A 26,093-nucleotide genomic window follows, 5' to 3' on the forward strand; every position below is an offset into this window, starting at 1 on the left:
CGTTTTTTTAGGAAGTTCTACGTTTTGGAGCTTGCGTTTTCCACCTCGCCTTAATAGTATGTTCCTTTGATTTGAAATTCAAATGAAAAACTCAAAAGTCTTCTGGAAAAATTTCCATCGTTAAGGATTTTACCTGGGAAGAAAATGATTTCCAACGGGCTCCGATTTTCACATCCACCACTCTTCAGTTCCCAGCGCTCGTGTTTCTCTGTAGTTGTTGCGCCCTGAGAATTTTCACAGAGACGAAGTGTTTTAATGAGGCCTTTGCAAGCACACGTAGGCTTGCATCAGCGAGCGCCTTTATCTGCTCCATACGCACACCTTTGAACACGGATTTTTGTGGGAACGCTCATTTAACTCACAGTTGAAAACTGCTTTTCCCGTAGCTGCCTTGGAGCGCTGGCGCCAGGATTTCCTAGGGGAGATGTGCAGCAGCACTCGCTCCCATCTGATTGCTGGGACAGCGATTGCGGTTAGAGATAACGGGGCCATCTTTAATTAAAGGCTTGCTCTGCTCTGCAATCACAAGTGCGTGCCCCAGCACTATGGGATGTGCCCGCCCAGCCCGGCTCCCAGGTACGTGTTTATCTCATCGTGACCTCATTGTGTTCACAAAGGATGTGGCTGCAGTTTTTTCTTCTTCAACCATCATATGCTTTGCATTCTGCTGCATTGTTTGGGGATTTTCAACCTTCTGCAGCAGGCAGAGAGTTGGTGCTGTAGTTCATGTTGGGGTTATGAGTGCAAACAGCACCCGGTGCAGCCATACAATGGGAGCTGCTCTCCTGGACACAGCCCACTGCGTGCCTTTAGGCATGGCAGGGATCCTCTTCAGTCTGTTGGCCAATGGACAGTTTTTTTAACCTAGTTTGTAATTGTTCGAGTTGATGTAACACTTAGGTTTTTGCATCTGTGTTTTGAAGGGACGGCAAATTAAAACCAGTTTAAGTCAGGAATGTGGATTCACTACAGCTTTGGGAACACATTTGGAATCTGAAGTTTATGGCTTTGAAAGCACTCGCCCTCTTTCAAATGTTTCTAATAAGATAGAATATGGTGATTTACACCTCTTGAGATATTAAACTGTTATTCAAGAATGTTGTTCGGTTCTTAGGAAAAGAAGCAGGCCTGTTGGTGGGCCTGATTTTGGAGGAAAAAAAACACTGATGTGATTTCATTGAGACAAGCGTTGTGCATGTAAAAGAATCTGTTATTTAACACTTTCCCTGCAGTGCATTTGGGATCCATCAGCAGTTGGCTTACAGAGGACAGGAGGTGAGGACAGCCCTGCCTGAGCTGCGTTTCCTCCCACTGCACCAGGGCACAAAACGGGGCTCAGCTCCCACGTGGGACCCATGATGTCCCCATGCTGGGGTTCAGCCAGCCAGCAGCACTGCAGTGGGGTGTGTTTCATCCACCAAGTGAGAAGTGAAGCCAGGGAAGAAAGGGGAGGAAGCAGAGCAAAGCCTGCACAGCTGCTGGGAGAGGAGGGAGCAGGCACAGGACTTCTAGGAATCAGCAGCAGCATCTTGACTTGGTAGTCTGTGGGATATTGCTCAGGGTGATGGTATTTACCTTCATCTCCTGTTTAGCTTTTTTTTTTTTCCTGTCATGAAATACAGAATGTGAGATTGAAATGTTCTGGTTGTGATTTTGTAGGTAAGCTCTACTTACCCCATCCCTGTGGGCTGGTGCTGCTTCATCTGCACTCCCCCTGCCTTGTGTCAGAGCTGTCAAATCACATTTGTGGACCCTGAGATGAGTTAGAAATTGCATTTACCCATTCCTTTGAGCAGAAGAGCTGGGGAGGGGGCCTAGGTCTGTCCTGGTGACCATGGTTCATGTCTTCCTCAGTGTGGGATTTCCTGTGAGTGTTACAAGGGACAGTGAAGGGAAGGGAAACACGTCACAGCCCATCTGCATGCGTCAGCTAGGAGAATGAGTTGTATTGGTGGAGCTACCAGGACTGCAGCAGAACTGTCCAAACACAGCATCCAGGCCGAGGGAAGACCTGTTGGGGCCATGCTGCAGTTCCTTTGCTGGCTGAATGTGTCCAGCACCTTGCTGGCATGTGTTGGCTGTGGCAAATGAGTGCAGCAGGCAGTGCTTCAGCCACACTGCAGAGCACGGCTCTGGGAGGGCCACAGGGGTACAAATGCAAATGGAGAAACTCACTCTAACCCACAAAACTAGGAACGCTTTGTTCCACTTTCCCCCTTTAACATGTTTGTGTTTTTAAAGGATTAAAGCTTGAGCTGTGCGGAGCAAGATGACTGCTGCTTGTGGAGGACTGTGGCACCAGGAGGCTGTGGGTTTGTTCTGGGCTGTGTTGGAAGCCAAACCCGCAAAGTTCTCGGTGAGAGAAGTGGGGCCCTCGCTCCGGGCATGCTGCCTGGGGCTTCCTGCAAGACCCAGCTCTGCGAGCGATGTTTGTAGGCTTCGGGCTGCCCTTTAATCTGCCAGGTGGGCTGAAGGCAAGCCAGGAGACTGTAAGGCTTGGGAGCCACGGCTCCAATGTGTCTGGCTCAGCCGCTTTTGCCAGCTCTGGCTCGGCATCAGCTGCTGATGCTGGAGCTCCTGGGATGCCCTGGCTGGCTGCAGAGTGGGTGAGAAGGCTGAGCGTGGGGACGAAAGCACATCGGGGTGTTGGGTAATGGTCAGCAGCCCTGCAGGGCTCTGTGGTGTTTCAGTATGAAACCATCTCTGGGTGATGTTTTGATTGTGCAGTTTTGGCATTCCGCAGTGGAAACTCCCTGTCTTAAAGAACTCCTGCCTTAGTTAAAATCCAAGGATTTTTTCCTTTTTGAACAGAAGTGAGTTTTGTCTCTTAAACTCTTGCTTTTGTAGCAATCAAATCACCCATTTTTTTCCTTTGTGTTTTTGTTCCTCTTTACTATTCAAGATTTCTGTTTAGCCTCTTCTACCAGCTTCTTCTTCTGCCAGCTATGCGAGTGGCCGATCCATTCGTCTTCCTTATGCTAGAGCACAAATTGACTCAGGTGCAACTTAGGGAACGTCTGGCTCCCTCAGAATCCAGTGCAGATTTGAGGCTAATGAACTTTCCTGCAGCGTGCCACACTGGAAACGAGCCCTGGACACGTACTCAGGTTGACTTATGTGGCATGATCAAGAGATTTAGTGCATTAAAATTGTTGATCGAATCCTAGAGAACAGTTGGAAGGTGCATTGCAAACAGTGGTTGTTATTATCTGTCATTTTGTGATGAAATTCTGCACTGCACCTGAAGAGGGGAGAGAAGAAAAAATAAACAGAAAACCATCCCCCAAACCAGAAAAGCAAACCTCAGGGACCCAGGGAAAACCGCTAGCTCTCCAAACTGCTATAAACTCATACTCAAAGACCTTACATTATGTGCAGTTGTTGCACAAACGTGTTGCACAACAGAACACACAAACACGTCCTTGGAGTGTCTTTTCGGGGGTGGATCTCCTGTCCATGGCTGCCTCCCCCAGCCAGCTCCATCACAGCTCTGTGGGGAGGAGAATGGGGATGGGGGGGCTGGGCAGGACACCCCCTGGTGAGCCTGCACTGTGCATGCATGTGTAGTGATTTCATGGCCAGGCAGACTTCTCAGAGTTGCAAATTTCCTTTCCCAGCATCGAAATGACAATTTGGCTTTTTTTTTCCTTCATCTGCTGTTGTGCCCCAGCTCATCTCATACCTTCTGCTTTACCAGCGTGCTCCCTCTGTTCCATTCATGCTGTTCTCTCGAGTGTCTGTCCTGATTCTCTTCTTCTTATAGTTAAGCACTAAATCCCATTTGTGCCCACCAAATAAGTTGGTGCTACTTGACTGAAATTCTTGGTCCAGCCCAAGTTCTGTCCTTTTGAAAGAAGGTTTTATATCTCACAGTTGGGTTTCCTGAGAAACTTTTTCCTCTGCTTTGCTCATTGTTGCAGGTAAATAGGAGTTTTTGTGTGCAAGATTGTGTGCTTTTCCATTTTGCAACGTGCAGAAAGCAAAAGAGAGACCAGAGAGTACCGATGAAATTATCAGTGTGGGGAGGCAGTTGGGAAGACAGATGAAGTCCTCAGGTTTATCGGATGGATGGTGTCAGTAGCAGAGCTGAGGAGGCTTCAGTGCAGATGCAAAAGACCCTGCGAAGACTTCGTTGGGGATTCTGTGTGCCACTTTGGTCTCTGCCTCTGAACATTGTCACTGAAGTGGATGGGCTCCTCGCTGAGACTCAGGTGGGCTCTGCACAGTCCAACCAAGTGCTTACTACAGCTGGTGTGGCAGCTCTGTATGAATCGAAGGTTTATCTTCATGAATGCCAGGAAGGGAGGGAACGTAACTGAGGCAGAGATTAATGCTGACGCAAAATTAAATTTGTCTAAACGGGCCGTCAGTAAATTTAAGTTTCAAAGTGGAGCGGCGGTGAGGCAGACGCTGGAGCAGCTTTCCAGCAGGAGCGGTTGGGGCAGGAACCTTAATTAGCTGAAGATGGCACCAGTTCAGCTCATAAGCAGCGCAGCGTGCCTGCAATAAAAGGAGGCTGCTCCTGCTCACCCTCCCATCTTGGGGAGCCCCAGTGGCTCCTGTCCCCAGCCTGGCACCTCCTGGCAACCCCAGCATTCAGCATCCTGCCCATCCGGCTGCTCCCGATGCTCTGCAATGAAAGGGCATTCTGTGGAGCTGATTCACTGCTGTGTTTTTACTCTTTGCTCTTTTGTATAATCCTTGCTCTTTCAAGCTAACAGCTTCCCGTCAGATGGCTTGCCAATAGCAATTGTGATCTTAATATTTCATGCCAGGTTCATCTCGCTGTCCTTGCAGGATAAATGAGGCTTATGAACGCTCCAGAGAGTGCCTCTTCCCTTTTGTAAGGCCACAGTTAATTGCAATTAGACAGTCGGTCTTTCTAAAATTAATATTATTATTGCTACGCTATGGATGTGCTATAACTTTTGGAAAGGCTTACAAATGTAGAGCAAATACAAGGGTAGCCCTTTGCTTGCTGTTTTTTTTAATATATTTTAATCACCTGTTTGCCTTGGCAAAAACGTATACTTCAGATATTGAAATCAGTGGGAAAATAAACTGGTAACTTTGCTTCAAGTACAATCTGACATCTGTTCCTTTCTTCTTTTCTGTTCAGCTTCCTTCATTATGCTTTTTCACAGGTCTCTTTGTTCTCCGATATGTTAATTCCACGGGTTGTTTATAGCACATACCTACAGTGTGGGTTCCAAAGAGTTCTTTAAAATGTAAAGTTGCTCTTGTTATCCCCAACCCAATCCTACCACTGCTTGTACGTGCACAAACCCAGCTGGTGGAGCAGCCCATGCTGTGGTGCTGCTGACCCTGAGCGCTTCAGGCTGGTGGGAGCTGCTGTGCTGCAGAGCTGATCAGCCACCGGAACTCAGAGCGGTGTTTTTTTCTTGGAAGCACGAAGCAGTTTGGAACTGGGGTTTGATTGCACTGAGAACACCCTGTGAATGGTGCTTACCCTGGGGCTGACGTCCTGCTGACCCAACGTGAGCGCAGGTAGGAGGCAGCTGTCTGTAGGTCACACTATGGGTTACTCAGTCTGCACTCCTGCACGTGGCACAAAGGATGAGATGGCACGATGTCTCGTAATTAATGCATTATCACATTGTTCTGTTATACATTAGATATATTATTACATTATTACGTTATACGTTATTACTGTGTGACCTTGCTTAAAGAGCCATCAGTACAAGTGTTACTGAAGCATCTTATTTGGAAGGGGAATCAACTTTTTACAAGGGTAGATACTGATAGGACAAGTGAGGGTGGTTTTAAGCTGAAGGAAGGAAAGTTTAGATTGGATGTCAGGAGGAAGTTCTTCACAGGGAGTGATGAGGTGCTGGAACAGCTGCCCAGAGAGGCTGTGGATGCCCCGTCCATCCCTGGAGGTGATCAAGGCCAGGTTGGATGGGGCCCTGGGCAGCCTACGCTGCTATGAAATGTGGAGGTTGGTGGCCCTGCCTGTGGCAGGGGACTGGAACTTGATGGTGTTGCCATCTTGATCCTAAATGGACTGTTGCATCCCTCCGAAAGTGCCTCATGTGGTTCCCCAAATCTGCCCCCAATGTAAATAAATTGTCCTTAGAAAGAACAACCCAGGAATGGTGTTGCTCCTGCGGGCCCCCTGGGCTCAGTTGGGCGTGGGGCCGGGCTGCAGGTCATGGATGTGCTGCTGGAGCAGCAGGGCTCTCTGCCGAGCCTGGAGCTAGACAGCATTTCAGTTCTTCTCATGACTGGTTCCTAATGTTTCACAAGTACACATTTTTTCTTTCAAAATTTAAGAGAAGAAAAACTGTATTTTGACTGAGGAATGTAATTCCCTCTCCCCCAAAAGAGATATTTATTCAAAAGCTGGAGTAGGTCCAGTTCAAATGTTGAGTACTGAGCCAGTACAGAGACATACAGCACATGTTCATCACCATGCAGGTGCGAGGGGAAAGGGAGTTTAGGCTTGAGCCGTTCTTGAAATATTACTTTTACCTACATGTTTGACATTTTCTAGCCCTTTTATAAGGAGTGATGGAAATCTACGTTTTTCCTCCTTTAATAAAATGAACTTCTTGCTCGTTAAAGGTGCTAGATTGACAGCGTGGAGACTGAAGTCTTCTGTTTACCCTGAGAATAAGCACAGCATGGGAAAGCTGCAGTACAGACTTCCTTCAGGTGCTGCCTAAGCCAGCGTGCCTCAGCCTTGACCTGGTGAGAAATTCATCCCTTCCCATCGCAGCTGTAGCTTTTGTGATCAGACTCTGCAAGGGAGGAGCCAGTTCAGGGTAGTTTTAATGATGCTGTTATTCCTTCAAGAAATTTTTTGGACCTAAACAGACCACCCCAGGAGCTACCTCCGGAGCATGTGCAGTTAGCAGAATAACCTCATCATCTTCTCTTCCACTTTGTACACACAAAACTGAACACGTCTTTGATGAACCCCAGGTGAAAATTCAGAGCTTGCCATGAAAAATAAGTAGCAGGAAAAGATGACTAACTGAACACATACGTTAAGAAAACCTCCAACGACTCCTCATTTTCCTCTTCTAGTCTTAATCACTGGTGTGTTTGTCCTTCACAATTAGGGAATGCCTGAATGTGTGTGTTTCAGGACAGTAATAAATAGTGGCTTTGCATTAGGAGAGGTCTGGTCTGTGAATCCAGAAAAAGTGAAGGAGAGAAACGGAGTGTATTTTAGTTTTCTGACTAGTGAAATTCAGACAACTTAGGTTTGGAAAAATAGGAGACACGTAGGCAAATAGGTCTTCTTCAAAGCCAGTTTGTAGTGATTGACTAACTACCAAGAAGAAAAATACAAACACTCCAGTTCAGCAAATCACGAATATAAATGTATGTGTAATGGTAGTACTGCTGACCTCAAAAATTTAACTTGCCAGTTAATATTGATGAGGACCACATTTTCATTGCTGCCCTGTCCTTTAACCCGTTTTTCTTTCTTTCTTTTTTTTTTTTTTCTTTCCAATTTTCCAGTATTACCAATTCAGTGGAGAGCTAACCTTTGGTAAACTCACTTGTGATGAAGTGGGTATCAGATTTTTGCATGACAGGCTTAGAGAAAGTCATTCTGATGTAATGCAAGAAATGAGAAGTTTACGGGGTTTGCAATAAGTAGAATCACTAGGTGCTACTCTTGGTGAAAAATGTGCTTTGTTTTGGAATAAGTCCTCCATTATGTTGCAAGCCTCCATGAATACAGTTGTATGAATGCAGTCCTACTGCACTGCTGTTAAGGAGACAGCTAGACTGTGGAAACAGATCCTTTTGCATTTTCTTCTGCAATAGATGTCTTTGATGAAGAACTAAGGGCAACGAGTTGTTCTGATGCACTGAGTCAGCATTATGGATGTAAGCCAAAAGAAATGCTGCTTGTGCCAAGGTGACTTTGAAGGGCAAGAGCCCTGTGGATGACCTGGTGCTGTTCTAGATTTCTCCAGTAGAAGAAAGTCAGTTGGTATAATTTACTTCTCTGCAAAGAGAAATACATTGTAGTTAAAGCATCAGAGGAGATTAAGACACAGAAAATGGCAAAATAGGGTTTGCTATTGAGTATAAAGCAATTTTTTGGTATTAAGCTCACAAGGTGTGTGAAGGACACTGCTATAGGACAGTGAAGATCTCTTCAAGGAGGAAAAAAAGGGAAAGGAGCTTTGTGAAGAGGCTGTTCAAGGCTGTGCTTTGCTTAGAAGACATCGCAGCCTGGGCTGGTAATGCCAGAGCCCAGCATCGTGCTGCTGGGACAGTCGTTTTCAGATAAGGCTTCCAGACATGATTTTTGTGTCAGGCTTTGCCAGTACTAACATTAAACAAGCTTATGTATACATCTGTTTTTTATATCATCTAGATATGTGGTGTTATTAACGTAGCTTTTAATTTACATGTCAGAGTAGATAAAACTCGTTTGGATGAGTATCACTGTGAAACTGCTGAGGTGGTGGATTTGGGGTGGTGACTGTGTCACACCGAGGAAGGGAAAAAGCAATCAAATGCAAGAGGGCTGAAACGCTTCAGGGCTGTTACAGATCCCATATGGTGAGAAATCACTTTTTTGGCAATTTTAAAGAGATAGCGATGTGATTTCATCCCTTCGTGTCTGTCACCACATCATCTAGTGTGGAGAGCAGCACAGAGGAATGTGAGACAGCAGGAGCCAAACTCTTCTGCTTTTAGCACTCTGGGGCAAGTGGCCTTCATGTTATCCTTTCAAACCTGACTCGTACTGAGATAGCATTTTAAGTTCATTTTGGTTTGAAGGCACGCGTTACCCTTCCAAGAGACCAGTTAGTGACTACATGGAGTGTAGGAAGGTAATTTGCACTGATCCACAAGTCTGACTTCTGCGTCAAAACATTCACTGTGCTGTGGCGTAGCAGGAAGAGGAGCACTTTGCATTTGTGATAAACCTGGAGCTGAATGACTTTGGGAGATGATGTTGTGATGGCATTAATGCAGCTGGCAGGTACGTGCTGGGTTGCCAGGGATGTGATCACACTTCATTTCATAGTGATGCCAGTCCCAGCAATAGAACTGCTTTGCCTATCTTCCTTACCTGTGTTATTTTACCCTACTATAGAATCTAGCACTTGTTATTGGCATGGTATTAAAGGTATTCAAAAAAAGGCAAGAATATGAATTACACATTATAATAATGTGATCGCCCATTTCTTACTTTCTACAAAGACAGAATTTCTATTACTTCTTACTCACACATGCATCATCTTATATTACCTAGGGAGTTACCTCCTGCAGCATTGTATTGACCTTTACCTTCTCAAGTCCCATTTGAATAATCAGAGGTGAGCACTGAAAATTCTACTCTCTGCTTTGAAATTTGTTACAAAAAGATGACAGTAGAAAAGACTGCTAACTTGCTGTCAGTGTTTGAGAATATGTGGTTCCACTTTGGCTAACCAGAACTGTTTTCCTAATTCTCTGTGTGATATCTGGATGTTTTATGCTTTGATACCTGAGATATCATCTACAAAAGCTAGCTGTTAATGGCAGTGTTTATTATAAATTACTATTGCTAGGGAGTTAGAGATTTGTAGCTTAAACAGCTCAGTTATCTGTTTTTTCCTTCTTCTAAGAAAGGTATTTAGTACACATTGTCTCCCCTTACTGTTTATCACCTGAAATTCTATTTTGCCATATAAACAAATGCTTACCCATGTAGTGGTACCTGATTTCTCAGGAGTTTGTGCAGAGACATGCTGGAGATAGCAGCAGTGCTGTTGGTGAAGCACTCTGCTGCTTCCTATTCAAGAAAGAAACATTAAATGCTTTCCCATACCTTTCCAGTAACTTCATTCAGACTTTCCTAAAGGTTTTTCGCTCCATTTTCAGTTTAGCTTCTTTCTAAATGCAGGTTTTGATATTCTTGTTCCTTCGTTCCTTTCTGCTCTCCCTTTTTTTTTTAAGAGGATTGGTCAGAATGCTGCTGTCTTGTTACTGTTCCTTTGCTCATGGTTGAATGATGTAATTTATTAAGCAGGCTCTCACTATGTTCGTAGGGTGCAGGAGTTTAGCAGGCCTGCACACGGGGAGCAGGGAAAGTCTTGCAAGAGCTGCGTGCAGGCGGAGTGTTTAGATCCATTTTGCCTCGCAGTGACCTCTCCAAGAATTTCACACACACTCTGGGCACTGGGTTTCTTTCCACGGGCTTACCCTTAAGTGCAAAGCCATATGTTTTAGGGAAGGTTAAGCAATCAGCAGGCTGCACACTTAACCCTTAAGTACCGTATCTGGGACTGGACGTTTTTATTACATTGCTTCAGACTATATATTACTCTACTACCAAGTGAGAATGTAAAAGGTTGATGCAGGAGCCCCTTGAATAGTACGTATTTTTGTAACACGTTGATTGATATTTGTTCCAGATGCGCTTCGTGGTGCAATTTATTTCTTTAGCACATCTCAGAGCTGCAAAACTGTCCCAGATCGGTGGTCCTCCTGCAGGACTGGATGCTTTTCATCCCACAGAGGTAAATGGCAAGTGAAAGTGCCTGTGATCTGTGATTAGGGCCTCATTTCATCAGACAGATGCTTGCCAGCCTTTATTTACCGGCGCTGTCTTAGTGGTTACTCTATATTCTGCCAGCTGCTAGCATTTAAGGAGCTATACAGTGTCAGTACTATACGTGAGCGCTGTCCTGTTGTGCTCTGACAGGAGAATGCCAGAATGCAGCAAATCAGTTGTAACGCTCCTGAGAGCTGCCCCTCAGCTGGCAGCCTGCTGGCTGCATGCAGCTGCACTTGGTGGAGCTCAGGCTGCTCTTCTTCCCATGCGGTTATTGCTGTGACCATCCAAATTAAGGTAACAGCCTGTGTGCTTCTCTAGCAGCGTTCACATGGACGGTGTGTGGTCATAAAATGCAAAACTCTACGTATGGCTTTTGCTTGGGAATAGGAAGCTCATCACCTCCTCTCCTGCCCATGGAGGACACAGTCCCACGCCGCCCAGCTCCATCCTGGTGCTGCAGAGCAGTGCCACGAGCTGATTAATGGCAGGGATTAGCAGAGCCAACGTTTGGGGTCACATTTTTGAAAGACACTTCTAAAATAGAGCCTGTGATGTTGTTTTACAGCCTTGTTTTATGCTTTGAAATTCCTCTAGCAATACAGAATGTTGTTTTTCCTTTTTATCAATGTTTAAGGGTATTTCAGCCATTAAACTTAGTGACTCCAGCCAAAGAACATACTACAAATAGCTTCTTTGACCTGATAAATAACAATTCTTCCTGTATTAGCTAGAGAATAAATATTGCTTTGTTTGTCATCTTAGAAAAGAAAGTCTCAAAAGAGGATGGGAGAAGCAGGCAAGAATGCTTGGGACAAACTTTATTGTGTAAGAGGATGGCAAGTATAAATTTTTATAGTCCAGTTAAATTTAATGCAGCCATCCCAGGATCCTGTTGGCAAGGATCTGTCTTGGACTTCTAAGTCCATCCTTCGAGACCCACTGCAAGGTGCCTGCCTGCAGGTGAACTCCTAATGCCAGACTTGCAGATTTACTGATTGTGGTTGGCAGAAGTGAAGATGGAGCTGGGGAGGCTCCCAGTAGTTACCAGTATTGCCCAATGGATGCTCTGTGGGATGCTGTACTGAAAGAGATGTGCTGTCCATTATTCTTCAAGCGTGGTGGCACGGTGTGATTATTAGCAGTAAGTTTTTGTCTACGTTTTCAAATCTATCTAGACTATTTTTTTTTTCATTTCTGTTGTGAAAGGAGTAGCTAGGATGGCATCTTTCTGCTTAATACATGAGTTTCTTTTTGTTTAGAGTTTTTCTGCTAAATTCATCCTTTCATCTCTCCTATTTCAAGTTCTGTCTTGTGTTACATGTGAAGCAAAAGTGGAAATTCTTTCCTGTTTTTATGAGAGATTGTCTTTAAAAAAAAAAAATCAAAACTTTTCAGAATTGTATAAAAATGGTTTTGTTTTTAGTGTGACGTTTTCCAGGCAGTGAGCTCACTGTATGGACCCGTGCCTTTTGGATAACTTGGGTAGCGAAAACAATACAGATGGAGTTACTTTGTTCCTTTTGGGGGAGTCGTGCTGCATTCCTGTTTTTCAGCAAACATTTAATAAGGAATTGGGGCTCTTGGAAGCTGCATGCGTGGTAACAACCAAACAGTCTCTGCATTTAAGACTCCCTAAATACTCGTTGGCACGATAGCTTGTAACTGCTCCAGTGCTGTGAAACCTACAGGTCAACAATTACCTTTGTGAAGGTCCCCAAATGCAGGTTTGTACTATGGAGTTTTTCAGAGTCTATGGGGTGAATGGTATCACTTCTTCCCCCTCCTTTTTTTCTACCTTCTGACGATGTAGTAGAGCTTCTTTGATACAGCCAACATCTGTTTTGAGTGGGAGATCCTCCACCTCTGTACCAAATGGAACAAGGGTATAGCTAATGTGCAAATCTACATCTTAAAGCTATTGAACTGCTGGTGGAAAGACTCCTTCTCTGGGCACCAGCTCAGTGGGCACCTTCAGAGCTTTGTTTGCTTAATCAAACTTTGCAATTAAAAGATACATAAATGATTGGGCTTCTTTGAGATCAAGAAAGCCACCATAGCCCTGTAAAAGGAAACTGGTCACTCAGGGAACTACAGAATTCAGTTTCAGTGCAGCATCATCCCTTCAACTCCGTTATCTTCAGGTTGTGTCTGCTGCTGTAGCAGAGCATCCTCGCAGGTCGCCATGGATTTGCTGCTGCAAGGCTGGAGATTGGCTGAAGCCAGGGCAGCGTTTGACCTGTAGGTTCTTCAGTGCTGGGAAAGAAGCACAAAACAAAGGCAAAACAGTTTTAGTCCTGAGTAAAAATTCTCCGACTTCCTGATTTTCCTGGGGTCCTGTGGCAATGCTCTAACACAGTATTTTAATGGGAGTTCAGTACAAAATTTCAGCATGGCAGCATGAGCTTGCTATTGTACTACTTAGCTGTAAAACCTTTCACGATCTCAATTGAAAAGCACCACTTTATACATAGTTCTTATAAGCCCCTAAATTGTCTTTTTTAAAAAAGCCATCTTAATTACTGCTTTTTAATAGCCGTGACATCCATGTAAACTCTGTAGACTGAATTGCAGTCGTATTGAGAGACTTCAGCAATCGAGGCTCTTGCTCTGTGTTTACAAGTGTATTTTAGCCGTGTTGTTAAAGGCAGGCAGCCAAGCGAGCTGTCCCTGAGTGATAACTGCTGCATGGTAGGTGGCACAGTCATCTTCTGGGAAGGAGCAGCTGAGTCTGGTGCAGAGCTGTTCAGCAGCTGTCCGAGCTCCTCCGATGGCAGACGGGACATCCAAAGTCAGGTTGGGGCTGCTTTAATTCCCTGTCTTCCTTAAACAGTTCCATGCACACATGGCATCTTGCTGAGGAGGTCTGCAAGCTCAGCTACCTTTCATCTTCCCCAGGGATTGTTCTGGGTAAATGATGAGGGTGTTAATGGAGTGGTGCTTGAGAAAGCTAAGCTGCTGCACGGTGTGCTTTTAGAGCTGCATGGAAAAACATGTGCCTGTTTGCTCAAGACTAAACATGGCCCCAGAATCAAACTTTACAAAACGAATTCACCTACAGAACAATATATGTGCTTTGTTAGGCAAATACGTACAGATATATATAAGCATGCCTACAACTTATGGGATAACTTCACTGCAAGTATGAATATTTGTGTGGCTGCGTTAATGGAATTTCAGGAGAAATGATCATGAGTTCTATCTAAAAACCTCACAGGCAGAGGTTTTCTGTGGGTGGATTTTATATTGCCTGATACGTGCGTTATATCAAATTGAAAGATGCTACCTGTGACGTTCAAGTGGAAATTCCAACTGATTGGCACTGAGCCACCAGACTGCATGGGTGTCCATGGCTGTCCATCATCTTCTGGCTCATCTGGGATGCGTTGAGTGGAGAGGAATTCTCTTGGGCTACATATAAAATACATAGCATAGTTAATGCATATAAGTAACAAAACTTATATTTTTTAATCAAAGCTTTAAAAAAAAGAGTGGCACAAAAGCATAAAATGAGTGGGTTGGACATGTGTGCACTAGATAGTGTTTTACAGTATTGGCCACAGATTAAGCAGCTGCTTTTGTGATCGAATGTTTTGTATTACTGTTTGTAAATTTGGGCTGTAGTTGGTGATTTTCTGTGATTCTGCCATCACACACTGTGTGTAGGTAGATCTCTGCATACCTCCCAATAAACAAGCTGTCAGGGCTGTTTGGATAAGAGCTGGGAAGGGGACAATAATAAACCAGAAGTACAAGATGGCTTGAAAAGCCAAGTTATCTCAGACTGTTTATTTTTAATGGGCTTCCACAAATAAGAAGGTACTTTATTGTCTGTGGTACAAATAAATATTAAGAAGTGTGCAAGTCCTTAGCCACTGCTGAACCCCAGAAGTTGAGTGGTTGGCAAAAGCCTCTGATTTTCCTTCGGAAGAGCCCATCCTGTGCAGAAGAAAACAACTTGTACACTCTCTCATGTCAAAAAGAGACTGGAATTCCCTCCCATTGCATCAGAAATCACAGGTAAATGCTGTGTGCAGACGTATGGAGCTGTGGTGTCTGGGCACACAGGGTGGCTGGCTGCGAAGCCTGCAGCTGCCCCTTTTTAAATGGAGAAGTCCACTCTTAACTAAAAGGTTGCCACGTCTGGTTTTTATCATTTCCTGCACAGACTAAATAGAAAGAAATCCTGCTCCTCTCCCGAGCCCTGAAGTGCAGGTATGGGGCTAGAAATCCCCATGACATCTTTTGCAGATCAAGGCTCCCTTTTCCGAGCTGCTGTGCAGACCTTCTCAGGAATATGTGCTTTAAAATCCCATTGCTGTTCCTGGCAGGGACCTGGAGTGGTCCCAGCTGCCCTCTGCACTTCATCTTGTTGTATCCCTGTTATCTCCATAACATCTAATGGAGATTTCGGCAGCTGAGTTATGAATGAACCTCACTGAACTAAATGTAACGGACAGAATACAACTCCTAGATGAATTCTACCATCATAGTGCATTTGACCACGTTATTCTTCCGCATTTTGGTTGTATGTGAACAAATGGCTTATAATAGGGCTTGTGGTAGAGCAGATACACTCTATTACTTTCATTTTTCTTCTTATTAGGCCTTATTACTATACGCCTACCAGCCACTGGGGAACTGTTTCTTTTGGTATAAAAATTCAGGTTCCTACAAGAGGAGCAGCTTGCTCCAGTGACTCCAAGCAGAATTTCCAGGGCTGTGCTGGGTGGCTCAGCCCAGGTGTTCTGCACACCAAACCATCCAGTGAGTCCCAGGATTGCCCTGCTGCTGAGGTTTGTGATTGATCAAACCAAGCACGGGCTCTCAGAAGTGCTCCTCTCCAAATGGCTCTTGTTTCATTGCAGTTATCCATGGAGAAAGTTGCCTTTTCCAGCCTTCAGCTTTATCACTGCTGCACCTTTACCTGCATTCCTTCTGTTCCTTCTGCGTTGCTTCTTTCCATCACATCCACTCCTCCACTGCTCAGCCCCAGCCAGCAGGGACACACAGTGTGCTGCCATGACAAATCACTTGTGGAGTCCAAAGTTTGGATGTGAACTCGAATCAGTCATGTTTTTTTTCTCTGAGCAAAAAGTGGGGCTGAGCATTGGCCCATGGTAGATGTTCAGAGAAATAGGGCGTTTGGTGTGGGACAAATGGAAAATGAACACTTAAACCACTGTCAAAACAAAATGTTGGGTAAAGATTCACTTTGAGTCAATGAATTTCATTAGAAAAAATCGAACCATCTTACCATCTTTCTGCTTGAAGTTTTCAGTTGTGTTCGGCAAGAATTTGAAATTAAAGGTCATTTTGAATGAAGTAATTGCTGTTTCCCCGAAGCCATCTAAAGAGGATTCAGACTGGTATGAAGCTTTTGTTTTTACATAAACAATTCATTAAGGTCAGCAAGAACCTGCAAAAACTTGTGTCATAAATCAGCACGTGTTTCTGCTTAAAAAAAAAAAAAAAGAAAAAGAAAAAAGCAAAACAAAACATGTTCAAACCAAGAAATCTGGGTTGATTATTTTGCATCCGCGCAGATTTATGTCTGGCTGTAAATCAGCTTTCCCCTCCTACGTTGTAAACCAGTGATAATGCTGCTCTTGTTCACGTTTTGGGTTTAGATCTGAAAGCTCCCCAAGGGGAGGCCGTGCTGTGTAGCCTGGCTGGGTGTAGCTGGGAGGCCACATGGAGTCCACTTGGGCACGTATGTAACGTCAGGAAAAGGTGAGGAAGTAATGCAGCTCCCTTTGGAGATGGCAGTGTTGAAGTAGTCCAAAAGAGGGCTTTTATTGACATTTAGCTTCAATTACTGAGAACGGCACAAATGGTGAGAAATGTGGTCTCTTTCTCACTGCCTGCGCAGCCTTCTGCTGGGAATTAACCCCTAGCTTTGGTGGGTTGTTTTTCTAGCTGTGAAGCAGCAGGACGTTATCTGGTGTGGCTGAGGGCTTTGGATGGCATCGCGTTGTCACAGAACGGTTTGGGTTGGATGGGGCCAATGGCAGAGACAGCTCCTCATCAGTGGTGGGCAGGAATCATAGAATCATGGAATGGCCTGGGTGAAAAGCACCGCAATGCTCATCCAGTTCCAACCCTCTGCTATGTGCAGGGTCACCAACCAGCAGACCAGGCTGCCCAGAGCCACATCCAGCCTGGGATGGTATAATTCTATGTTATTTCTCTGTCACTGCTTATTTTGCCAACGTTTGTTCATGCAGCCAAAGAGGTTATTTTTTTGGTTTTATTTTTGAGTCTCAAACTGGAGAATTAAGTGCAGTGTTTTCTAGCTGACTAGTGTTGATTTTGCTTGTGATGTTTTTTAGCATGTGTTTGCAGTCGTCATTTCCTTGAGGGTAAGGTTCCCAGTGTTTATTCGAGATTTATGTTTAATCTTACTTTCAAAGAATCTGAAACATTATAACGTGCTTCTTTCAACCAAGTCTTCATTTCAAGGAAACTGTGCTTGTTGGAGCTGATCTACAAAATAACACTCATTGTTACAGCACCTATCTTCTTTTCAAAGAGGCCTTGCTAACAAGCTTTGCAGGTTTTCCACGCTTAAAGAAGGGCAGAAACGTGGGAATTGGGCTCTTTATTGGATTGAAGCAGATACTGCCAGAAGCTTTTTGGGATATGCAGAAATCTTTTTGATATCTGTCATCCTATGGTCAGTTTCTGAAGTGAATTCTGTTTTATTTCTTAAAGCAAAAAAAAAAAAAAAAAAAGAGTTGTTCCTCATTCTTCACAGTGACCGATACTTGAAACTGCACAAATTTCATCTTACAAATCTTATAAACCAGTAAAATATCTTCATTTTTTTGTCACCCCTAGTTCTCCTTAACCAAAGTTTGTCATGGGACAATGACATTGTTACTTGAGTCAAACATGTGCCAGGTTAGAAGACAGAGGATCCTGGAAGCACATACATGCAAGATGTGAGATTAGATCAGCGTTACTTTTAGTCTTGTGCAAAAGTCCAGCAGGCTGCAAGAGATCAGTTCTCATCTCTGCTAACAAGGGTCAGTGCTGTGTGATCACCCCTATCTACACGTTATTTGGAGAGTGGAGGGTCTAAAACCCATAGTGGGACATGTCCCAGTGGGGATGCCTGGTGAGTGCTCTTGTCCTGGACAAAACCAGGGGAGTAGTTCTCTTTCAATTAAACTGATTTTATTTCTTCTTTATTATGAAGTTCCCATTTCTTCCTCTGCTTTCAATCAGGTTACTTTTTTCCTTGATTAAACCCAGTGGATGCTTCTTTTATATCTTTACTCTTGAAACTACAGAGCCATACTCTATTGCTGATGGGACAAATGGGTCTCTACCTACAACACCCCTCCTCCCCACTCTTCAGAGTCCATAGGAGACAGGTGGGCTGTGGGCTTATGCCTGTTTGGGAAACTCCATTTAGTGATGGAAGAGAGATGAGAGATGTCTGTGTTGAGTAAGTGACAGTATTTCCTTCCTGAAACTTTTCAGAATTGAATATTTTACTAGAATGATTAATTTTAAATTGTTTTTTGTAAATAAGTCACATAGTCTGACTCTTAAACGTAGTACTGAACGTGTTCTTAGTTGAAACAACTGGCTGTTGTTTTGCTCTTGGGTGAAATAGAGGGCTTATCGTACACTGTATTTTTACCTGTCTGTGGTTGATAAGAGCCAAGTGTACTTTTCAGTGTATACAGAGCGGGTGTTTTCCTGAGGACAGTTCATTTCATGTCATACAGGGGTGCTGGAGATAAAACCTGGGTCCAGTTTAAGCCTAAGCAGCTGCATCAGTGGGCTTTGGCCCGCTTTACTGCTGGAGCTGGATGTGCCAGCTTGCAGCTTGCTGACTGTGAAGGGAAGAAACTTCCCTGCCCAAGCTGCTGATTCAGGGAGCAGCAGCCAGGTAACCTGCTCACAGCATTTTGCTGATCTGGTGTTACAGCAATTAGGCACAAAGGGTTCTGGACAGCAAACGCACGGGCTGAAATCTTCGCTGGGTGTCAGATGCAATCTGTCTGACATCAGTTGCTCTGGGTTGTTTCAGTCATGCGATGTCATAACCTTGATGACATGATGTGATGTGACAGCCAGCCCGACGGAGTCGCGTGTGCTGGAGAAGGAAATTTGGGGCGAGGTGGATGGATTGCTTTCCCCTCCTGATGAACCGCGCACAGAGAAGTTCTGGCCAGCTGTTCCTGCTGAAAGCCGGGTGGGATCCCAGCTCTGCAGCTCTCTGTGCTCACACTGCCAGAGCATTTCTCACTGATGGCTTTTGGGGCGTGTATTCATCTAAAGAAAGCAGCACTTCTGGAAGAGATACGTGGGATGGGGATAAGACTTTTTCACCCAGTGAAAGCCTTTTGTAATGAGCAGCATCTGTAGGAACTTGCCTTTAACCAACTGTAATCCTGACTGCCACTTTGTGTAAGCATTAGAGGAACAGTGACAAGGGACAGCAGGAGGGCTGTGCTGCTCCCTGACCTGCCTCTCACACCTTGCTGATCCCGTGAGAGCATGCCAGCATAATGTGCAGAATTTAGAAACCCTATAAGAAGGTACTGGGCAGGAGCCTTGGAGACTGGCTTGTTCAGAGCAAGCCTGCAGGCAGCCATGGATCACCAGGGCCTTCTCCAATCCGGTGTTGGAAATGCCCAAAGGTGGAGATGCTCCAGCCTCCCTGAGCCTCAGCCCTCGCAGCACCCTGCTGCTCAGCTCTTTGTTGCTCTTCTCCATCACTGGAAAGGTGTGGGAGAGTCCAAGCTGGACTCCAGATGTGGCCTCACAGGTCCCAGGGAGTGTCTGCTTCCTGCTGCCAGCTGGCTGGGCTGCTGCTGGCCATGGCCCTGTGGGTGTCCTGCTGGTTTGTGCTTGGGGCCCTCTGCCCAGCCCAGGTGAGAAGAAGCAATCAGTGTGTCTCAGTGGTGAGGAGAAGCATCTGCATGTCCAGCTGGCACTGCGAGTTGAGTGCCAGACTGCAGCTGTAAAGGCCTGTCTGTTAAATGAGCAGTGATATGCATTGTGTGACATAAATGCTTTGTTTTCCTGTGCCTCTGGTACATCTGCAAGATGGATGATGATGTTTTATTCCCTTTTTCTGTTTTTCTGTCCCTTGAGCTATAAGCCTGTGAGACTGGGAGTTGTCTCTTAATGTGCTTTGACAGTAGCCAGGAGTTTTCTGGGGATCCTCAAAATAAAGTGTTTCAGCGTGAAGCAACGCTGAAAAAGAGACTGCAAGACAAAAAACTGTGCAAATCTTTCGGAGATGCTTAGAAAAGCCCTGATTTTTTAGCAAGGTAACGGTCAAATGTCTTAACTAGAAGCATAGCTTCTAACCAAACCAAGTTAGACCAGCTGTGAATATCTAAACCTTTTTTCTGTAAGGTCTATAAAATTTCATTTCCTACAAATTGTTAGGAGTTTTAATCATTCTTTCTTCCCTTTTCAATTTTCTGAGGAAAAAGAGTCTTAAGCTAGCATTGAGACAAGGAGAGAAGAGATGCAGTTAACTTCAGGTTACTGCAAATACAATAGTATGGAACTGGTTTTGCTTTATATAGAGAACTGCTAATTGGATGTTAGAGGCTGCTAACTTTATAGTCTTGTAAAACAGCAATGGCTGAAGCTGACACTTGCATGAGGTCTCTGGGGAGAGCGGAAAGTTTTCATGTCTATGGAAGGAAAAGGTTGAGAAAGAACTGAAAGAGCAGTTTTGGTGTTTGTGTTCTACTTCAGTAATTCTCAGCTCTGTAATATAAGCAAGATTTTTGACATCTTGATGATGCAAAATAGTTGCAATTGTAAGTGCTCCTACTGAAAGGAGTGAAGCAAATTTTACAATGACGCAGACTTTTCACATGGTCGGCATGCATTTGTATGTCCCCAGTTCCTTCTGTGACTTCCAGCAATCCTGCGGGCTGAAATGAGTTTGCTGCGAGTTTGCACCCGCAGAATGCAGTCATCTGCTCACTTTGGTGCATTTATCTTGTGCATGGGACGGATTACTTGCTTGCATCTATAAAACAGCGTGCATTGAATTTTAAGAGCAAACTGAAAATATTTTCTGTGGATGTTTTCCAGAAGCAGACAGCTCTGTTGTCTGCCTTTAGCACCCATTTTGCTCGCTGGTTGCATTTTACCAAACCATGCTCCCAGGGAGGGCGCAGGGCAGCTCTGCTTGCAGTGCTCTTCGAGCCCACGAGCATCAAACCACTCTGCCTCTCCGGTTCCTCCCAGCAGAGCTGAAAAGAGCAGTTGTTTGTTTTAAATACAGGCCACCTACGTCTCATATCCTTTCTCTTGCATAAATATCAGGAATGACAGTGAAACGGTCCTTAGGATTTTTATAAATCAAATCCGTTTGAGAGGAAAAATGCATCATTTCCTTGGCTTTTAGGATGTGTTAAGGGTGTATAAATCTGTGTTCTGGGCCTTGAGGGACTGCACTCCTGGACTCTGCAGGTGCACACAGTAGTAAAAGCAATAAAACACGCTAAGTGGTCGATGTACTTTTGTTTCACCCGGATCAATTACCGTGTTTTCATGTATGGAAACTGCTGTGCCAACGATGACCTCGTTCCTTTTAAACACTGTAATGAAATGCAGTGTTTCAGAAGGGTGAGGTTAGAAATAAACCATTTCTTGGAGCCTGATGTGGGTCGTTGTGAGGTAGAACCCGACAGTGCCGGGTGTGCAGCAGGGTTTTGTTGCTGAAGGTGCTGAGTATGGCGGAGATGGAGCGGCCATCGTGGCTTTGTGGCCTGAGGTGATGTGGTTTCCTGCCCTGTGCCGCAGGCACAAGGTGCTGAGTGTGTCCCAGCTGTGAGCTGAGTGCTGCGCGGCCTCCATTAGCAGGCAGCGGGCTGTGGAGATGGAGCTGGCAGAGCCCCCAGGGCAGCTGCAGGCTTCCTTCTCATCCTCTGGGAGGAAGAGAAGCGCTGTGAGTTGTGCCATGTTACTCTTAGTGAGGGAAATGAGTGATGAAGTGCACACGGGGCTCGTGAGTGTCCAGCCTTGTATCAGTGCTGGTATTCAAACTATGCGCAGCGTATCAGAGAGGAGGAAAGTATTTCCTCCTATGTGTGTCTGCCTTTCTTCTTGACTTTGATACAAAGATAAGGCTGTGCCGTAATGAATCGCTATTATGGGAGATAATATAAGATTGATTAACCTATTACTGAGTGAATAGGTCAGATGCCTGAAGTACAGAGGTAGACTTCAACTCGGATAGCTGTCAGCTGTGCTTTTTATGTTTCCCCTGCCCCCAAAATAGCTTTTATATCTACAAAGAGATGTTTAGCTCTTTAAAACAAGTCTCTTTACAAAATAAAACAGGGACTGTGGTGATGCTTTAGCTGTGAATCTTCATAGCTTTTGTAATGATGGCTCTGCAGCTTATTTTAGTGTTGCACAACGTGAGTGACAGTTCTCCACTGCCTGTAAGAAGAAAGCAGGTGATTTCAGAAGATTTCCGTGCAGCTGGGGTTGAGTTTGCATGGCACACACAGTGATAATCAGCTTGCTTTGAAGCAGGTATGTGGTAGTGCTGAGCTGCCTCGTGTTACCTGTTCTGGCACTGCTGGGAGCACCTGCACAGCTTGCTTTGGCGTACGGCGTCGGTTGTGGTTTGGTTTGCTTTCCATCTCGTGTGCCTGTTTGTTTCTGAAGGATGCGTAGTTGTTTATCTCGATCATCAGGGAATAGCAAATCTGTTGACATGTAAATAAAGGAAATTGTTATTTGTAGGGCTTTTGTGGTCTGCGATCTATTATTATGAAGTTTTTATCTGTGCTATTGTATTGCAGTGTTGCATTTGTCACTGGTTTTGTAAACTAGATTTATGCGATTTTAATGCGCGCTATAAAATAAAAAGCAGTGAGTAGCAGTCAGACTATGCACAAACCAATTAAGTTCACAACCGAGCAGATCCTTACCCTGATACCACTGGAGCCATCCTCGTGAAATGAAACCATTCTTTGTGGATCTGATGTCTGTGAAGGTACACGTGTGTATGCGTTGTCCTTTGGCTGTACAGCAGCGGTTGGTTGGAAGTGCTTGGGGTTCCTCCAGCTCTCTGACACTGACCAACCAAGACCCTTTGGCAGCAGCTGGTCTGCTGGGGGAGATCAATGTCAGAACTTGGTTAGCTCTGTTTTGGTGTCCTACAGCAGCCGCTGGAAGCATGGGAGCAGATGGAGGTGGATGAGAAATGCTCCCATCGCTGTTAAGATGAGGGCTGACTTTGGGCCATTTTAAAGAAAGAACCTGACTGCCGAACTGCGCTGTGGAAGCCAAGTTTTGTAACCAGCTTCTCTGTTTTCCCCTTTCATCCATTATCTTTACCTCAGGGAGATTACTCATGTAGGTAAATGTTACTGATGTGAATCAAGTTTTCAGGACCGGGTCCATAGACCTCAAGTTTGTACTGCTGTTAGATTGCAGTTTCACTTAATGGGGCAGCATTAAGTACGCCTTTGTTGCAACATGTTAAATTGCTTCAAATATAAGCAAGCTTCACATCATGCTTTGGGTTGATCATTGCCATACTTGTAACAGGAAGGCTGAAGACATTTTCTTGGCACACTCCGGACTACATTATGCAACCCATGAGGCAGTTACGTATTGGAAGGGCTTTTGTACTTGTAGGGGAATGGTTACGGGCCAGGAGCTGTGGTGTGGAGAGGCTGTCATGTGTAGGGCTGAAATCGACAACGATGTAAAGACTTCTGAAAGGACCTCATGCAGTAATTCAACTTTGCTGAACTAGATTTAGACAATTTTACTTCTAAGATCTTTCAGGTTACATTCTAATTATTTCAAATGCCCCGTATGACACAACTGAGATAACACTAAGTGGTTGTAGTTTACTTTTGCTGTTAAACTCTGCATTTAGAGGGAGTTTGTCGGTATAGATTTGTTTTCCTTGACACTTGGCGTAGCCAGAAATGCAGAGTCTTGATAAAGGCAGGACGGCTGAGATGGCTGTTAGCTCGAGTGGGCTCCAGATTTGTTTTCATACATCCCTCTGCAGGTTTTGCAGGAGGAGAGCTCCAGCTGGCTCGCCAAGTTCAGCCATAAAAGCAAAGCTCTGAAGTGAGTGCACCAGATTACTGTGCTTAGCCTGGAAACCTCAAATCTCATTTGTCAGCTCGGCTTTTTAGGAGCGGTACTAAAATTGGATTGTGAGCAAGAGATTTCCAGGTAAAATTCTAACTTCCTTCAGATTTGATTATAGGATAAATATTTCAAAATTATCACTCTGCTGAGTTGAACAGAAACTTCTTAAATCTCAAAGTTACCGAGGAGCATTAATACGTATTTATAACATTTCACGTGGTTTCAAACAATGAATTCAGTCATTCTGTGAGTAGCTCCTGACATGCCATTGTTGCTGACCATGACATTACTCTATAGGCAGCTATCACGTTTCAAAGTTATTAAATGTGATTCAGCCCTCCTCTTGCCTCCCCCCTCGAAATTCCCTCAGCAAGCATGTGCCACACGGTAGTCCCACTTGATTAGACCCTGTTGAGAAACGTGGAGGTGAATGATCTTTTTGTGCTCCTGTCCGCTGCAGTGCATTATTTGAGAATCCAGGAATGAAGGCTCCTGTTGCCCCTGCAGGTTGCTGTTAACTCTCTGAATCCCTGTGTTGCAGCAGCACAAGTTCAGCGTACGCCTGTGAGTTTGCTTCTCCACTGAATGCTGAGATGGAGTCTCTTCTATTAGTGCAAGGGCAGCTCTCTAGGAAGAGCTATTGTAGCTTTGGCCACTGGGGCAGCAGAATTTCAGATTCCAAGCAATTCAATTATTATAATTATTGTTTTTTCATACCAAAACAAATAGCAGAATACCCAGAGGCATTAAAGTGCAGCCTTGTGGTGAGTTGTCAGGCCTTAATTTGGGAGTTGAATTAGAGGTAGGTGATGAGGACATAAAAGCGCCTAAAGGAAGCATGTATGAACTACATATAAACTATGTGGAAACTAGCTGCAAGAAGCATCTCTTCCTCTTTTTCCACTTAGAGAGCTCACAAAATTGCTTGGAATCCCTCAGGATTGTATTTGAATGGAGAAGGTAGAAACCAAGATCAGCACCTACCCCTGAGCCTCAGGGACAGCAAGGGCTCAGAGAGGGTGGGAATGCATTATCAAAAGCACAGTTGTAATTATTACAATTCAGCCCTGCTAGCAGCTCCCACAATGTCAGCTCACATGCCGTGTTCTCCCCTCCAAGTTTAGGACGGCACACAGCTTTGTGGGAAGCGCTGGCTGCCTTGAAGTGGGCGGTGTTGGAGAGTAAAGAACCAAGAAAAGAGAGGAAATGTTTTAATGTAGTCCAAGGGAATGGTGGGTGAAACTGAGAAATGGAAAATACAGAGCAAACGTCAGGAATGAAGTCCTTAGTGCAGAAATATTCAGCCCAGAAGATTAATGATGAAAGTAAAATGGTGGGAACCCCGTTGCTTGGATCTGCAACACTAATGGGAAATCAGCTTGTAACAGACTGCAGCAGGGAATAGCACTGCATAGGTAGGAGACGGGGGGAGATAAAGGTGATAATGTGATTTTCCAGCATAGAAGAGAAAGTGAGACGCTCAGAACGGTCTGTTTAAGTCTCAGCATGATTTAACTGTATGCATGTTGCCAGGCTAACTTAGCAATTGTTGATTAAACAAAATAAAATAAGTGTTCTTCAGGCCCTGCCTGACCGTGTCGCAATTTTGGGGCTTTTTATAAGCTGTTAAATGAGATGCTGACATCCTGTGTCTCGTATCCACAGATAGGCTGATCTGAAAGCATCGGAGACCCTGAGGGTCTGACCTACATTGCTGGTACTGTCAGAACAACGAGCTCGTATATCTTTCAGGCTTTTTGACAATTTGAAGGGCAGGCAGCCTAGCCCAACTGGTTAATCTCTCTTCTCTCTCTCTCTCTCTCTTTTTCCCCCTCTAACATTCAAAGAGAAGTGAAAGCGCCAAGGAAAAATTTATTAGAGCACAGCATGCCCATTTCTCTTTTAAAGTTAAATAAAAGAGTGTTGGATTTAGTTAAAATATGTTTTTGTTAAAATGGAAAGGGATTTAACCTCTTATTTTCCAGCAGTGAGGAGTGAAGAATTTATACAATGCCTGTGCCAGTGATAGCTGATTTGTTGTTTTTAAGTTAAAAAACACACATTGTCTTCTGAAAGTAGAGTAGTTTCACCCTGAAAATCACCATTCAAAAGCAGATGAGCTCCTCAGCCAGCAAAAAACAGTCGTGACAGATGCGGGGAGGCAAACTATGGACTATCTAAACCCATGCAGTGCGTGTGGGGGCCAGAGAGCCTCCCGACTTGCAGATCAAAGGCTGCCTGAAGCTTTTCTCTGTGCCCCTTTGGGAAATCAAAAGTCAGCACCTACACCAGGGCTCCTCCAAAGGCAGCAGCAGGGAAGCAAGACACGTGCTCCATTTCCCCCGGTTTTGTAGAACAGCTTGTCTGCTGCAGAGAGATGAAACAACCTTTCATTGCTAAATCTGCATCCAGTTTTCTCCTTGCTTTGATCAATGCATTTGTTTGT

General features: G+C 44.6%; 1 protein-coding gene across 3 annotated transcripts in view; it reads left to right on the forward strand.

Annotated features, from left to right (window-relative positions):
- Positions 1-26,093, forward strand: part of ROR1 (ROR family WNT receptor 1) — a 135,350-nt gene that overhangs the window by 38,086 nt on the left and 71,171 nt on the right. The window contains exon 1 of one of the 3 annotated variants that reach the window (XM_090146813.1): positions 16,658-16,703. The exons of the other annotated variants lie outside the window; for them this stretch is intronic. The gene's annotated coding sequence lies outside the window, so the exon portion shown is untranslated. Of the gene's footprint in view, positions 1-16,657; positions 16,704-26,093 lie in introns of those variants that run through there. 3 annotated transcript variants of the gene reach the window in all.

The sequence above is a fragment of the Phasianus colchicus genome, chromosome 9, assembly GCF_987193195.1.
Source record: "Phasianus colchicus chromosome 9, bPhaCol1.hap1.1, whole genome shotgun sequence".
NCBI lineage: Eukaryota > Metazoa > Chordata > Aves > Galliformes > Phasianidae > Phasianus > Phasianus colchicus.